Here is a 13,833-nt window from a genome sequence, read left to right on the forward strand (position 1 = left end):
GGGAGGTAATATGATGGAGAATGGAATTTCAAATGGGAAAGTGTGGGGGTTGGGAGGGAGGGAATTACCATGGGATATATTTTGTAATCATGGAAAATGTTAATAAAAATTTAAAAAATAAAATAAATAAATAAAATAAAGTAAAAGTAAACAAAAAAAGAAAAAATAAATAATGTCAATTATGTAAATTCTTTCTTTAAAATGCATATATGATTTAAAGTTTCATATAATGAACTCACTGCTTTCATGAGTGAGTACTCTGTGTCATCTGATGTGGACAGTGTGGTATGAAAGAAGGACCTTTTGGAAAACATGTCTCCCTTATCATTATTGAATGTAACAATTTTCAAATGAAGGAAAATATCAGAACTGAAAAGCCAAAGACTTACAAGTAACAGCAAATAACTTGTCCTTTTTTAATATATATTTTTTTATTGAAAACTTGTATACTTACAAATAAACCATGGTGTTTCTCTCCCCTCCCCTGCTTTCCTCTTCATAACTCTGCTCTCTGTCTTATCCCCTCCCTCTTTCCATTAGTCTCTTTTTTAATTTGATACCATCAACTTTTTTTTCCTATTATGAGTCTGGGGTAGGTATTACTAGGCACTGTAAGGTCATGGATTTTGAGGCAAATTTCTGTCTGGACAGATGTATGTAAGGAGTGGTACCCTTCCTTTGGCTCTTACATTCTTTCTGCCACCTCTTCCACAATGGACCGTGAGCCTTGGAGAGTGTGAAATGTTTCAGTGCTAGACACACTCCTCGGTACCTTCTTCTCAGCACTGTGTTGCCTTTTGGGTGTCCCAGTGGTCATCCCCATCTGAGAAGAGAAGGTTCTCTAACCAGAAATGAGAGTAGCATTTATATATGAATATGAACATTAAGTGTAATGCTTTCAGAGCAGTTTGGTGAGAGTAATATATTTACCTATACAGACAAGCCCAGGCTTTATACCCCTTAGGCTCATGACCTCCCCTGCCATAGGCTTATGATTGGGTTTTCAGTACCAGTCGTTTATTCCCTCCCATACAGTGGGCCTTCAATCCACTTAGAGAACAGTTGGTTTCCCCCAGAGCAGACATGCCACTATTGCACTCATTCAGTCATTTGACCTGTCTGGCCAAACTTGAGGCTTCCAGGGTCCACTGTTTTCACCACTGATGACTTCTGTCTCCCATAAGGCTGCATAGAGTACAGCATTTTCCAGTTTTTAGTTAGCTGGGCTACAGAGAGAAGGTTTTCTGCTCAGTACCAGCTTTATTTCTCAGTTACTCTTCTGCTCAAACATGTGAAGTCCTCCATAATAGGGTCTTGACATCTCTTTCTCAAGGTAAATCAAGGGCCTTGGTAATAGCCTATAATGTTTTGGAGGCAACAGGGACCTCCATGGCCAACAACTCACTGGAAGGTATCTCATTCCTGGCACTAAAAATTTTCTAGTAATAATCTATGGCTTCTGGATGTGCCATTATTCAAGAATGCAGATTTTCATATGTCTTATTCAGAATATATTCAATTTTCATTGACCCTCCCCCAACCCTTCTTTTATACAATCTCTTCCCCTGACCTCACTTAGGCCTTTCCACTCCCTGTAATCTGTTCTTCAACTTACATACATACAATACCATCCCCTAAAGACTTTCTCTCTCCTCCCTCCCTTATAGCCTTTTTCTTGCTTATGGGCGTTTGCTCCCAAATTTTTGGTTCCAGATCAGATACAAGTCTATATATTTGTAGCTAGGATCCACATATGGGACAGAACATGCTATGTTTGGCTTTCTGGGCCTGTGTTACCTCACTTACTATAATCCTTTCCAGATCCATTCATTTCCCTGAGAATTTCATAATTTCATCTTTTCTTTTCCACTGAATAGAACTCCACTGTGTAAATGCACTACATCTTTATTATCCATTCATCTGTGGATGGACATCTAGGATGGTTCCATTTCCTAGATATTGTGAATAGAGCAGCAATAAACATGGTTGTGCAAGTATGTCTGAGGTAGTGAGAAGAGTCATTAGGATCTATGCCTAGGAGTGCTATAGCTGTATCATATGGTAAATCTTTTTTTTTTAGCTGACTCAAGAACCACCACACTGATTTCCACAATAGCTGTACCAGGTTATATTCCCACCAACAGTGTAGAAGGGTTGACTTTTTAAGTGCCCCAAACACAAACACAATCAATGATGTGAATAAGAAGAAAGCAAACCTCAGTCTGTTTTTGTTGATGCATCACAGGTCATAGCTGGTGAGTCCCCAGATGACTGACTCAAGGACTATGTTACCATATTTGTGTGTGTGTGTGTTTGTGTGTGTATGTGTGTGTGTGTGTGTGTGTAAAATTTCTCTGCAGGTTGACAGAATTCATGTAAGGGTTCCCAGCTATAAATATTAGGATGTTGTTTTTGTTAAATAATCAGTGAGGCCAATAATGCACACATAATATAAATCATTTTAAAACTTAACTAAATCAATTTATTTCATTAATATTTATATTGGGTGTGATTACAGTGTTTAACTTAGTCTATATAGTACACTGGTCCATGTAATTGTAAGCTTACCTTTACAAAGATCATTAAATTTCTGAGGCCAAAAGCTTAATATTATTTGGTGGTTAATGCACTTTAAATTAAAAGTAGATATCTAAAGTTTAAGAACCATGAAATTTCCTAAACCTAAGAGGAGTAACTTAGCAAAGAAAATATAGGAGTGAAAATTCAAAATTCAGAAATTATATTTACAACCACTGAAATCCTTTGAAGAAGAGTCAAAAGAATTGTTTGAACAAATCTTCATCAAATTGGGTGAGGTGCCACTTTTATGCATTTGCATGATACATGAATTCCTGTTCTTATAGAATTTAATCACCTAATACTAAAGCTGTTAGTGTTTTCCTTTTCAATAAGCTTATAAAAAGTGTGGAAAGCTATACCATAATTTCTCCAGAACAGTTAAGACTTCAACTTAAGCTGTCTATAGGAACACATCTCTTAACCTCCTTGATGAGGATATATTAGTTAGCCTGTATGTCATTACAAGGTCAGCCAACATGTGTTTTTGTTTGTTTAAACATGTGCACTAAATATGGATAGAGTTTTTATATTTTGTTTAATTTAAAATTATTGTTTATTTATTTGCAAGTAGAGAAAGGCAGAGAGATAATGGGCAAACTAGTACTTCTAGCCATAGCAAATGAACTTGAGATTCATGCACCATTTTGTGTATCTGGCTCTACTGGGGTACTGGAGAATTGAGCCCAAGTTATTAAGCTTTGCCAAATGTTTTAACTGCTGAGCTATCTCTCTAGTCCCATTTTTTTTTATTTTTAAGTGTCACATAATTATGTAGTTTATGGGGAAACAATGAGATAATTTGATGCATATATATGATAAATATATTTTATTTGTCTGTGTCTCTTACCTTATAACACCAAGTATTGCAGTGATTTTCTTCACTGATTTGAGAAAGAGACCAAAATAATGAAATTCAAAGAGACATTCTATTAAAAGGATATTCAAGTGGTGTAAGGTATGGCACATGCTTTTAATCCCAGCACTTGGGAGGCAGAGGTAGCAGGATCATCATGAGTTCCAGGACACCCTGAAGCTACACAGTGAATTCCAGTTCAGCCTGGGCTAGAGTGAAACCCTACCTTGAAAAACCAAAAAAAGAATATTCAAGTGGTCAATAAGAATATTAAATAGTGTTCTCAGGTGAGGGGAAACATTAAAAGTAATAATAAGAAAGCAACTGGTTAAATATTATTAAATATGTAAATATTAAGAAACTAAAATATATTTTTGATGAAGCCAAAATTAAACATTTTTATAACTTTTTAGGAGTTTCTAGTTGAGCCCATAACTAATATTCTGACCCAGCCCCCCCTTTTCCTGCAGGTATTCAACATAAATGAGTACATGTACCAACACATAGACCTTTAGAAGACCGAGGGTGGTTTTATTCAAAGTAGTCAATAACTGGAAACAAAATAATACCTATCCAAAAGTAAATAAGGGGATAGAGAGATGGCTCATCAATTAGGTCTGTTTTCATCCCAAGTTCAAATCTCCAGATGCCTTGTAAAACATCTCAGCATGGCCATGAGCACCTATAAACACTGTCCCCAGGGAAACAAAGGCTGGAGACTCTTCTTAGTATGACAAACTCCAGAAACAATAAAAAGTGCCTGCAGATCAAAACAAGATCAGATGGAAAAAGCAATGGAGTGGAGCATGACATTCCACTCCAGCCACCATTGGCAAGCGACCTCTGCCCCAGGGGAGAGTGTAGAATACTTCAAGGGTACATATACATGTATACAACACACACACACGTCTCTACATCCTCATTCACATTCACACCATACCAACAATATTACACAGCCATATGCATTCATAAACACACAAATAAGTTTAAAGGAAAACAGATTTGTTAACATACTGTAATGTGGTCACCACAATACATGTTATAGTACTGAGCATATTTTACAAAATACTATTTCTGCTACATGTATGAATAGATTCAGATTAAAAAATTAGGGCTGAGAAATTGCTGAGTGGTTAAAACTCTTTCCCTTAAAACCTAACAAACCGATCCTTTTATTGGTTCATAAGAGTGATGATTGGGTGTTCACGCTCTTGCGTGACGTGTGCCTCCCACTAAACCTTGTTACGCTCTGGCACATAACCCGTCTGACGTGAAAAAAGAAAAAAAAAAAAAAAAACCTAACAAACCAAAGCAGCACATGCATCTGGAGTTTACTTGCCTTGTCTAGAGGTACTGATGCACCCATTCTCTTTCTCATTCTCTCTCTCTCCTCCCTCTTAGGCGTGGTTGTGTGCACCTTTAATCCCAGCACTAGGGAAACTAAGGTAGGAGGGTTGCTGTAATTCAAAGCCAGCCTGAAACTACATTGTGAATTTCAGGTCAGCCTGAGGCTAGAGTCAGACCCTACATTGAAAAACAAAATGATAAAATAAATTAAAAATATCACAATTTGTAAAAGAATATACACAAACTAAATATGTATGTGTATATATATATATATATATATATATATATATATATATATATTTCTAATTTATAAAAATAACCACAATCTGGCAAAAATTTTAAAAATGCTTTAGGTTTCAAATAATGGCTCACCATAGTAGGAAGGGCTTTCTCAGGTTTGGAATATGTAGGAGAGACATGTCTGTACGGCAAGTTCCACATCTTTGTATGCATTATGCTTAGCTCTGATATTCACTATGAAACAATGATCCACACAGTTATGCAATCTTAAGGTACCTAATTGGTATGCACACTTTATCCTTCCAGAGGAAAAATAGTAGAGGGAAAAAATTGAAGGAGTTTTAATATAGTGGGAATTTCTCTATCAGAAATTAAAACCTACATTACTGATTGATTAATTGTCGTAAGTAAAGAAACAGTAAATGGCAATCAGTGGAATATATGAGAGGGGAAAAGAAGTCTCATTCATGAGTTAGTACCTTACTTGTAGAAGAAGCAGAATTTTACACCACTGAAGAGTTTAAAATTTTTCCACTAATAATACCAGTAAGAATGGCTCTTCAGATACTTAAAGAAGGAAAGGATATACGGCAAGAGGAAGGATAGATAATGAAGGAATGAGAAGGAGAAGAATTGGGGAAAGCAAGGTAGGAAGGAAGAAAGGTAAGAAGGAGGGAGGAAAAGGGAAGGGAAAGAAAAAGAAAAGTGAAGGGAAGGAAAGTTCAGACTCAAAATCTGCATACAATTAATAAACAAGTCATTTATATACTTAATGTAAAAATAAGATTTCAACAGTTTTATAATAAAATATGGAAGAACATATTACTCATATTTAACTTGTGACTCATACAGAATCTTAGATTAACTATTATAATCTATTAAGCATGTTCCACATTGAAACTGAAGAATTAATCATCAATATTGTAAGGAAGAAACTAATATCCTCATCATTTTTACACGTGATGGATCAGGTAAGAGGATATATTTATTTTAGCTAAGGAATAGTAACAAATTTAACAACTTTAAACTTCAATTTATTTCCTTATTGGATAGATTTTTGGTCAGGGACACACAAGGCTAAAACAAATATATTGACTGAATACTGGAGAGATTGCTTAGTGGTTAAGGCGCTTGCCTGTGAAGCCTAAGAACCCAGGTTTGATTCTCTAGTACCAACATAAGCCAGATGCACAAGGTGGCACACAATCTTAGATTAACTATTATAATCTATTAAGCATGTTCCACATTAAAACTGAAGAATTAATCATCAATATTGTAAGGAAGAAACTAATATCCTCATCATTTTTTACACGTGATGGATCAGGTAAGAGGATATATGTATTTTAGCTAAGGAATAGTAACTAATTTAACAACTTTAAACTTCAATTTATTTCCATATTGGATAGATTTTTGGTCAGGGACACACAAGGCTAAAACAAATATATTGACTGAATACTGGAGAGATTGCTTAGTGGTTAAGGCACTTGCCTGTGAAGCCTAAGAACCCAGGTTTGATTCTCTAGTACCAACATAAGCCAGATGCACAAGGTGGCACACATACCTGGAGTGCCTTTGCAGTTGCTTAGAGGCCCTGGGGTGCCCATTCTCTCTTTCTATATGTATGCCTACCCTCTCTCTCTCTCAAATAATAAATGAATAAATAAATAAATAAATAAATAAAATATTTCAAAGATGTATTAAATGACTGTTTCAACATCTGATAGTGTTAGATCTGTTAGTTTCTTGGAAGAATTAATTCATGACCAAGTCATTGTTTACTCAGTAGTTTGTTGGGGATATTTTAAGGGGCATTTTGTGGTCTTTCACCCATGACTCCCTTCATAAGCCCTCTCACAATCCTAGTCTGTCTGATTTTAGTTTCCCACTGAAATATGTCAAACTTTACTTTTTCCAAGTGTCTACAATGATCATAGATCATAATGAAGACTCCATACTGCCATTTTCAGCTCTAATATCCATGATCCATGAGTGTCATTAGTTTGTATCAACCATTACATATAATCTATCTCACTTAGAAACCTGACTTTCCTATGCTCTTAACCTCCAAAAATACTCTATGTACATTGCTTTTTAATGATGTAAACATAGATAACTAAAATGTCATAAAATATAACATTTTTTGAATTTCAAAATGATAATGTTTTCTAACTTAAATACGAGATATAGCAAATAAAAAGTTAGCTATGAGGCTAGTAAATACTCGAGTTAGGAAAGAAAGTCAAATTAACCAGCAGAGCAAATATCTCAAGAAGATACAAGATAGGTGTTAAGCTAGAAAACCCAGTCAGTTACATAATATTTCATCAAGTTGGGTAGCTTATAATATCTAAAATAAGGGAAGAAACGACATACTGAAGGAATTTCTTTACATGATGTTTTTCTTTCATTGTACCTTTAGATTTAGAAAATAAAAAGAATATGAGGGCAAAATGTTTAGCAAACATTGCAATTCAATTTTTTAAGTATTTTAAAAAATAAACAGTCCCAGCACAAGGGTGAAGGAGATCAGTACAGAGAAAAATCAACTCCTACCAAATCAGAGATCCAGAGACCCAGAGGCCCCCAACACCTCATCACTGAAGCAGACTAAGAATGAACCCAATGTGGCTCAGGGAAATTTTGTGGAAGAGGGGGCAGAAAGAATGTCAGAGCCAAATGTTGGGTTATGATATGCAGACATTTATCCTACCCATAACAGTGGGCTAACTCAGATTGCAAGAGCCATATACCTCAACAAGTAGGGGCCAAGGGGAGGGGATAGGTAATGGATGAGCCTAATAATGGTACCAAATTGACTGTATTTGATGAGTACAAAACTAATACACATACACACACACACACACACACACACACACACACACACACACACACACACACATATATATATATATACAGTCATAGGGTTGGGGAGATGGCTCAGCAATTAAAGGTGCTTGCTTGCAAAGACTGTTAGACCTGACACAAAATGTTTCCATGTGTCTGGAGTTTATTTGCAGCAGAAAGACACCCTGGCATTCTCTCTCTCTCCCTCTCTTTCCCTCTCTCTTCCTCTCTCTCTCTGTCTCTGTCTCTCTCTCTTTTTCACACACACACACACACACACACACACACACACACACACACACACACACACATGCATATACACACAAAATTTAAAACCTCCAAAAATATATAAACTATATAGCAGTATTTGAAATATTCATCTTACTTGTGTTTATTAATGAGGGTTACTTCTACTACAATATTTAAAGAAACTGCCCAATTATAGACAGAGGTCAGGTAAGTGTATAAATGTAAAGTCATATCACAGAATTCATAGCTGATATCCATTCAGAAGACATAAAGCTAAATAGAGTGTAAGAAGTATGAATAAAGTGAAACAAACAGAAAAGTTATTATTGGATATCAAAGCAATAAAAGGAATGACATTCTCCTAGTACCCATAAATGTAAACACTAAAGTAGTATACTTTTAAACAGCTAGCATAAACTTGTGACAGAATTCTCAATCAACTTTTAGAAAATACAGGGAAAGCACTGAAAAGTAAATTGAATAATATAATACATAGAGAAGATGACATACTGAATGGGAAAAGCAGGAAAAAAATGCTTAGTTACTTTTCTTTTCAGTGAAAAACAATAGCATAAAATAAAACAGCAATAATCTGAGCAAAGTGACAAAAAAAAAAAACCTGACTTTAAAAGCAAAGCACAGTTCTTTTTGGAACATCATTAAAATTGAGTCTATGCATTCCCAAAAGATTGAAACACTTGTACAAACTTAAAATATTAGCGAAATTGATTTGAATTTATTTAAATTGTAAGTAAAATATAAGGTATGTAAACATATATATTCATACATGTTTTTCTGGTGTGTATAATATTCAACAGCTAAGTCTTAGTGCAATTTCTGAGTCAGAATAAGGACTCAGAAATTTTAACTGAGTTTTTTCTGTATATGTATTTTTACATTATTCATAATTTGCTTAAGGAAACTATTTTCATATAAGTAACATTTTTAAAACCTGGAGCTGCAACCGCACCTTATATTCTTAGACTCATGAAGGTGAGCCGCAGCATTATAAGCCTTGAGTGGATGAATTCCAGATGCTTGTGAGTCTGGCTGACATGCGCTCCTGGAGAATTGAACCTATCTCCTTTGTCTTTGCAGGCAAGCACCACTATGCCATCTCCCCAGACCCCTAAACTCAGTATTTCTTGTTGGTAATTCTATGATGCATATAAATCAATAGAGGCATATTAATAGTCATAAACCATGCACTTTGGAGTCTTAATGTTCCCCTACAGCAAAATAGATGGAGGAAGCAATCTAAAAGAAAGAAACAAAAATAAGGGGATAATAATAAAGATCTCAAAACACAAAATAGGGCCTGGAAAATGGCTTAGCAATTAAGGCATTTGCCTGCAAAGACAAAAGACCCAGATTCCCGAGGATCCATATAAGCCAGATGAACAAAAGGCACATGCATCTAGAGTTCGTTTGCAGTGACTAGAGGGCCTGGATGCCTCTCTCTCTCTCTCTCTCTCTTTCACTGCAAATAAATAATAATTTTTAAAAAATACAAAAAATCCCCCCCCAAGAAACATTGAAAGTATACATACTAAGAGGACAGATATCCCTCTTGCTTGTACAAAAAAAAAAAAAAAATTAAAGTTTCAAGGAAAAAGGTAGACACTAGGGTAGAAGTGGATATCATCAGAATTTGAAATGGCTGGGGAATCAGGCTGGAGAAAGTGAACATGATAAGAAATGCTTTTCTATATAATCTTCATTGACAAAACCTTATGAAAAGAGACACTATGGGTTGTGAATGCTATACAAGCTTAAAATAAACATGTTATCTCTAAAGGAAACTTAGCAAGTGGATGATCCAGGAAAAATGTCTGGATATAAATGTATTAAAAAGTGAAGTAACAGAATGATTTGAAGAGTTCAAGAAGCATAATGAAGAAATGAAAAAGTCAAAAATTTGTAAATTATGTAATAAATTGCCAGAAGAAAATACAGTTAGCAAAGACTATGATGAACTTCAACATAAATTAAAAGAAAAATTATCTCTATAAAGATAATGATAGGGTTGGAGAGATTGCTTAGTGGTTAAGACATTTGCCTGTGAAGCCAAAGACACAGGTTCAATTCCCCAGGACCCACGTAAGCCAGATGCACAAGGTGGCACATGCATCTGGAGTCCATTTGCAGTGGCTGAAGTCCTTGGAGTGCCCATTCTCTCTCTCTCTCTCTTCTCTCTCTCTTTATCTGCCTCTCTCTCTCCTCAAATAAATAAAATAAATAAATATTTTTTAAAAGATGAGGTAGAATTATAAATAAGGAGGCAGGAGCTGGCAAAAATAAAAGAAGCAAATAAAATATGAACTGACAGATTACAGTTGAGGAATGTTGTAAAAATATTCCCAGAGAGCAATTTGAAGAGAAAAATGAATAGATTTTGTATAGAAATCATGGCAGAGGACACAAAAGTAGAAAAGACAGAAGGCAGAAGGGAAGGCAAGGAAGAGGGAGAAAATGAAAATAACACAGAAGACTAATAAAAGTAAGGGAAACAAGAACAAAAAGCTAAAGTGAAGAGTTAAAACTATTAGAGGGATGGACTGGAGAGATGGCTTAGCAGTTAAGCGGTTGCCTGTGAAGCCTAAGGACCCCAGTTCAAGGCTCGATTCTCCAGGACCCACATTAGCCAGATGCACAAGGGTGTGCACACGTCTGGACTTCATTTGCAGTGACTGGAAGCCCTGGCACGCCCATTCTCTCTCTCTCTCTCTCTCTCTCTCTCTCTCTCTCTCTCTCTCTCTCTCTCTTTCCCTCCCTCCCTCCCTCCCTCTTTCTCTCTCAGTTACTCTCAAATAAATAAATAAAAAGGAACAAAAAAAATAAAAAAAGCAAAACTATTAGAAGGAACACTATAGTTCATCATGCAAAAGAAGGTCAAATTATACAAAAATTAAGTCCACAATAAAGAAAATCAAATTTTAATTTAGTATATTTTTCTAAATCAAAAATGATTCTATTTTCAAACTTAAAGAGAATACTATAGAGCAGTTACATTAAGATGTAATTAACACAAAATATAATTCCACATGGTTTCATATTTCAAATCTTCCTTTAGTTATTATTATATTGCCAATGGTGAGCATGTGTGGGTGTCTGGTCGTGCAAGATGCAATGTGCTTGTGGAAACCATAGACCAACCAAAAGGTATTTGCACTTCACTTTCTTTGAGACAGGGTCTCTTGTCAGTGCAAATGACTGCAAAGGATCCTGAGACTAGCTGGTACCTGAGATCAGATTGAGTTGGCTGTACCTTGTTCTTATTAGAACATCACATTGTTTTTTTGCTCACTGAAGCCCAGTAAAACTAATGAATTATACAAACAACATCTTATCATAGATTTGTTCTTCATTTAGCAGAACACAGGTCAAGAATGCCAACATAGCTTTGACAGAAAAAAAATTCTATTGAATAAACCACATTACAGGAACAAAGGCAAAGGCAAGAGATAAGCACAATATATGCACAAGTTCAAAAAAATTTTGGCATTGTTATCTAGGAAATAAATAGAACATGAATTTCATTCAACATAAAAATGAGAAATTTATAATACAAAAACTCATAATGAATATATATTTATATGTTTATACATCACTCTAGAAATAAGGCTATATTAGACTTGAAACTTAAGTATGTCAAAAGAGAATATAATTTTTATTTAGTACTAATATATGTACCACAACTAACAAAATTTAAAATAGGAAAGAGGAAAAATAGAATAATATTTTTATTGATTTTCTTGTATAACAGCTGATAGTATAAGAATTTTATTTGAAACTAACAACTCATCACACACTTTCATGAAAATTTCAATAGTACAAATTAAAACCTTACAAGAAAAATTGGAAGTTAAAAGTGAAATACTACTGAGGGCATATACTGATTTTTTTAACTCCTCATATTGAGTAGGCATACACAACTGGTAAGAAATAAAGAATATGGTGAATTACAAATAGAATTTTTATTAAATCTAAACACGTAAAGGTTGACTAAATAATGTGACAACTAAATAATAAGTCAAACAATATTTTTCATATAGATAAATGTAACTCATATTTAACAGCCAGGGGTTATGGAGAAAGAGGTTCAATTTTTTTAAGTGTTCCATTTATTTTCAAGAAGGGAGGAGTGAGAGAGAGAAAGGGAGAGAGAGAGAGCAAATGAGAATGTATGTGACAGGTCTTCCAGCCATTGTAAACAAAATCCAGATGCCTGTACCACTCTGTACATATTACTGTAGGTGGGTAGTGGGGAATCAAATCCTGGTTATTAGGCATTTAGGCAAGTGCATTAACCACTGAGCCATCTCTCCAGCCTGAGGTTCAGTTTTGTCAGAGCTAAGCCAACTGACTCTTCTATGCAAAATTCTCACTTTAAAGAGAATGTTAGAAAAGTCTGGAAAATAAAATTCATAGCAAAGAAATTCTAGGCTGATGGAAACACAAAGAAATAGATGAGGCTAATGTAAAACTGGTCACAAGTGGGTTTTGTTGTTGTTGTTTTGTTTTTGTTTTTGTTTTTGTTTTTATTTTTGTGTTTGTGTTTGGTTTTTTTTTTGGTTTTGCAGGTAGAGTCTCACTCCAGTCCAGGCTGACCTGGAATTCACTGCGGAGTCTCAGGGTGGCCTTGAACTCATGCCAGTCCTCCTACCTCTGCCTCCCCATTGCTAGAATTAAAGGCATGCACCACCATGCCTAGCTGGTCATTCTTTTTTTTTTTTTTAACATTTTTATTTATTTATTTGAGAGTGACAGACACAGAGAGAAAGACAGATAGAGGGAGAGAGAGAGAATGGGCGTGCCAGGGCTTCCAGCCTCTGCAAATGAACTCCAGACGCGTGCACCCCCTTGTGCATCTGGCTAACATGGGACCTGGGGACTCGAGCCTCGAACCGGGGTCCTTAGACTTCACAGGCAAGCGCTTAACCACTAAGCCATCTCTCCAGCCCTGGTTATTCTTTTTCTAAAAACATGCCCTTTGCAATGTCAATTTGAAGTTTCTTTCATCAGTCAAGGGTCCATTCTTATCCTTGATTGAACTGATCTTCACACATGTTGAGACAATTGAATGCAGCAGGAATAATGGTAGCTCGAATCTATTTAAGTTGCTTGTTATAAAAAGGTACAAGGTTTTAAACACAGAAAACTGGTCAAAAATGATATGGCATGTTGAATGATGCTAGATCCTACAAAACAGAAAAAAGACACTAGACTTACTAGTGATAACTTCTTGCATGCTCCAATGTCAAACCTGAGGGCAAAGCCTGAGGCCAGCAGGACAGGAGCGATTTTCTTGTGTGGGTAAAATCAGCTCAAATTGCCTTTTCACAGAATTTTCAGGCATTGCTTATTATGCAATAATGAAAAATTAAATTAAGCAGGAGAAAATTATATATATATATATATATATATATATATATATATATATATATACATATATATATGTATATATATATATTACTACATTTATGTATATGTAGTTACAATTTAAAAAATTGTATATATATTACAATATATATATTGTATATGTATTACTACAAATACTACATATATATATATATATATATGTAGATACAATTTAAAAATATATATAAAATGATAAAGTGGCATTATATAAGGTAAAATTGTTCAAAATAAAAGTGTTAACAGAAGTTGAAATATTAGTAAAAAATTTTGTCTCGATGAAAGAAAATAAAACAAATATA

The 13,833-nt window shown here is 34.9% G+C and overlaps 1 non-coding gene across 1 annotated transcript; it reads left to right on the forward strand.

Moving 5' to 3' along the window:
- The first annotated feature begins 4,599 nt into the window (after window positions 1–4,599).
- Window positions 4,600–4,704, forward strand: LOC123457945. Its single transcript, XR_006635293.1, has one exon. It is a non-coding gene; the product is annotated as a small nucleolar RNA U13 (small nucleolar RNA).
- The last annotated feature ends 9,129 nt before the right edge of the window (window positions 4,705–13,833 follow it).

The sequence above is a fragment of the Jaculus jaculus genome, chromosome 1, assembly GCF_020740685.1.
Source record: "Jaculus jaculus isolate mJacJac1 chromosome 1, mJacJac1.mat.Y.cur, whole genome shotgun sequence".
In the NCBI taxonomy this organism is placed as follows: domain Eukaryota; kingdom Metazoa; phylum Chordata; class Mammalia; order Rodentia; family Dipodidae; genus Jaculus; species Jaculus jaculus.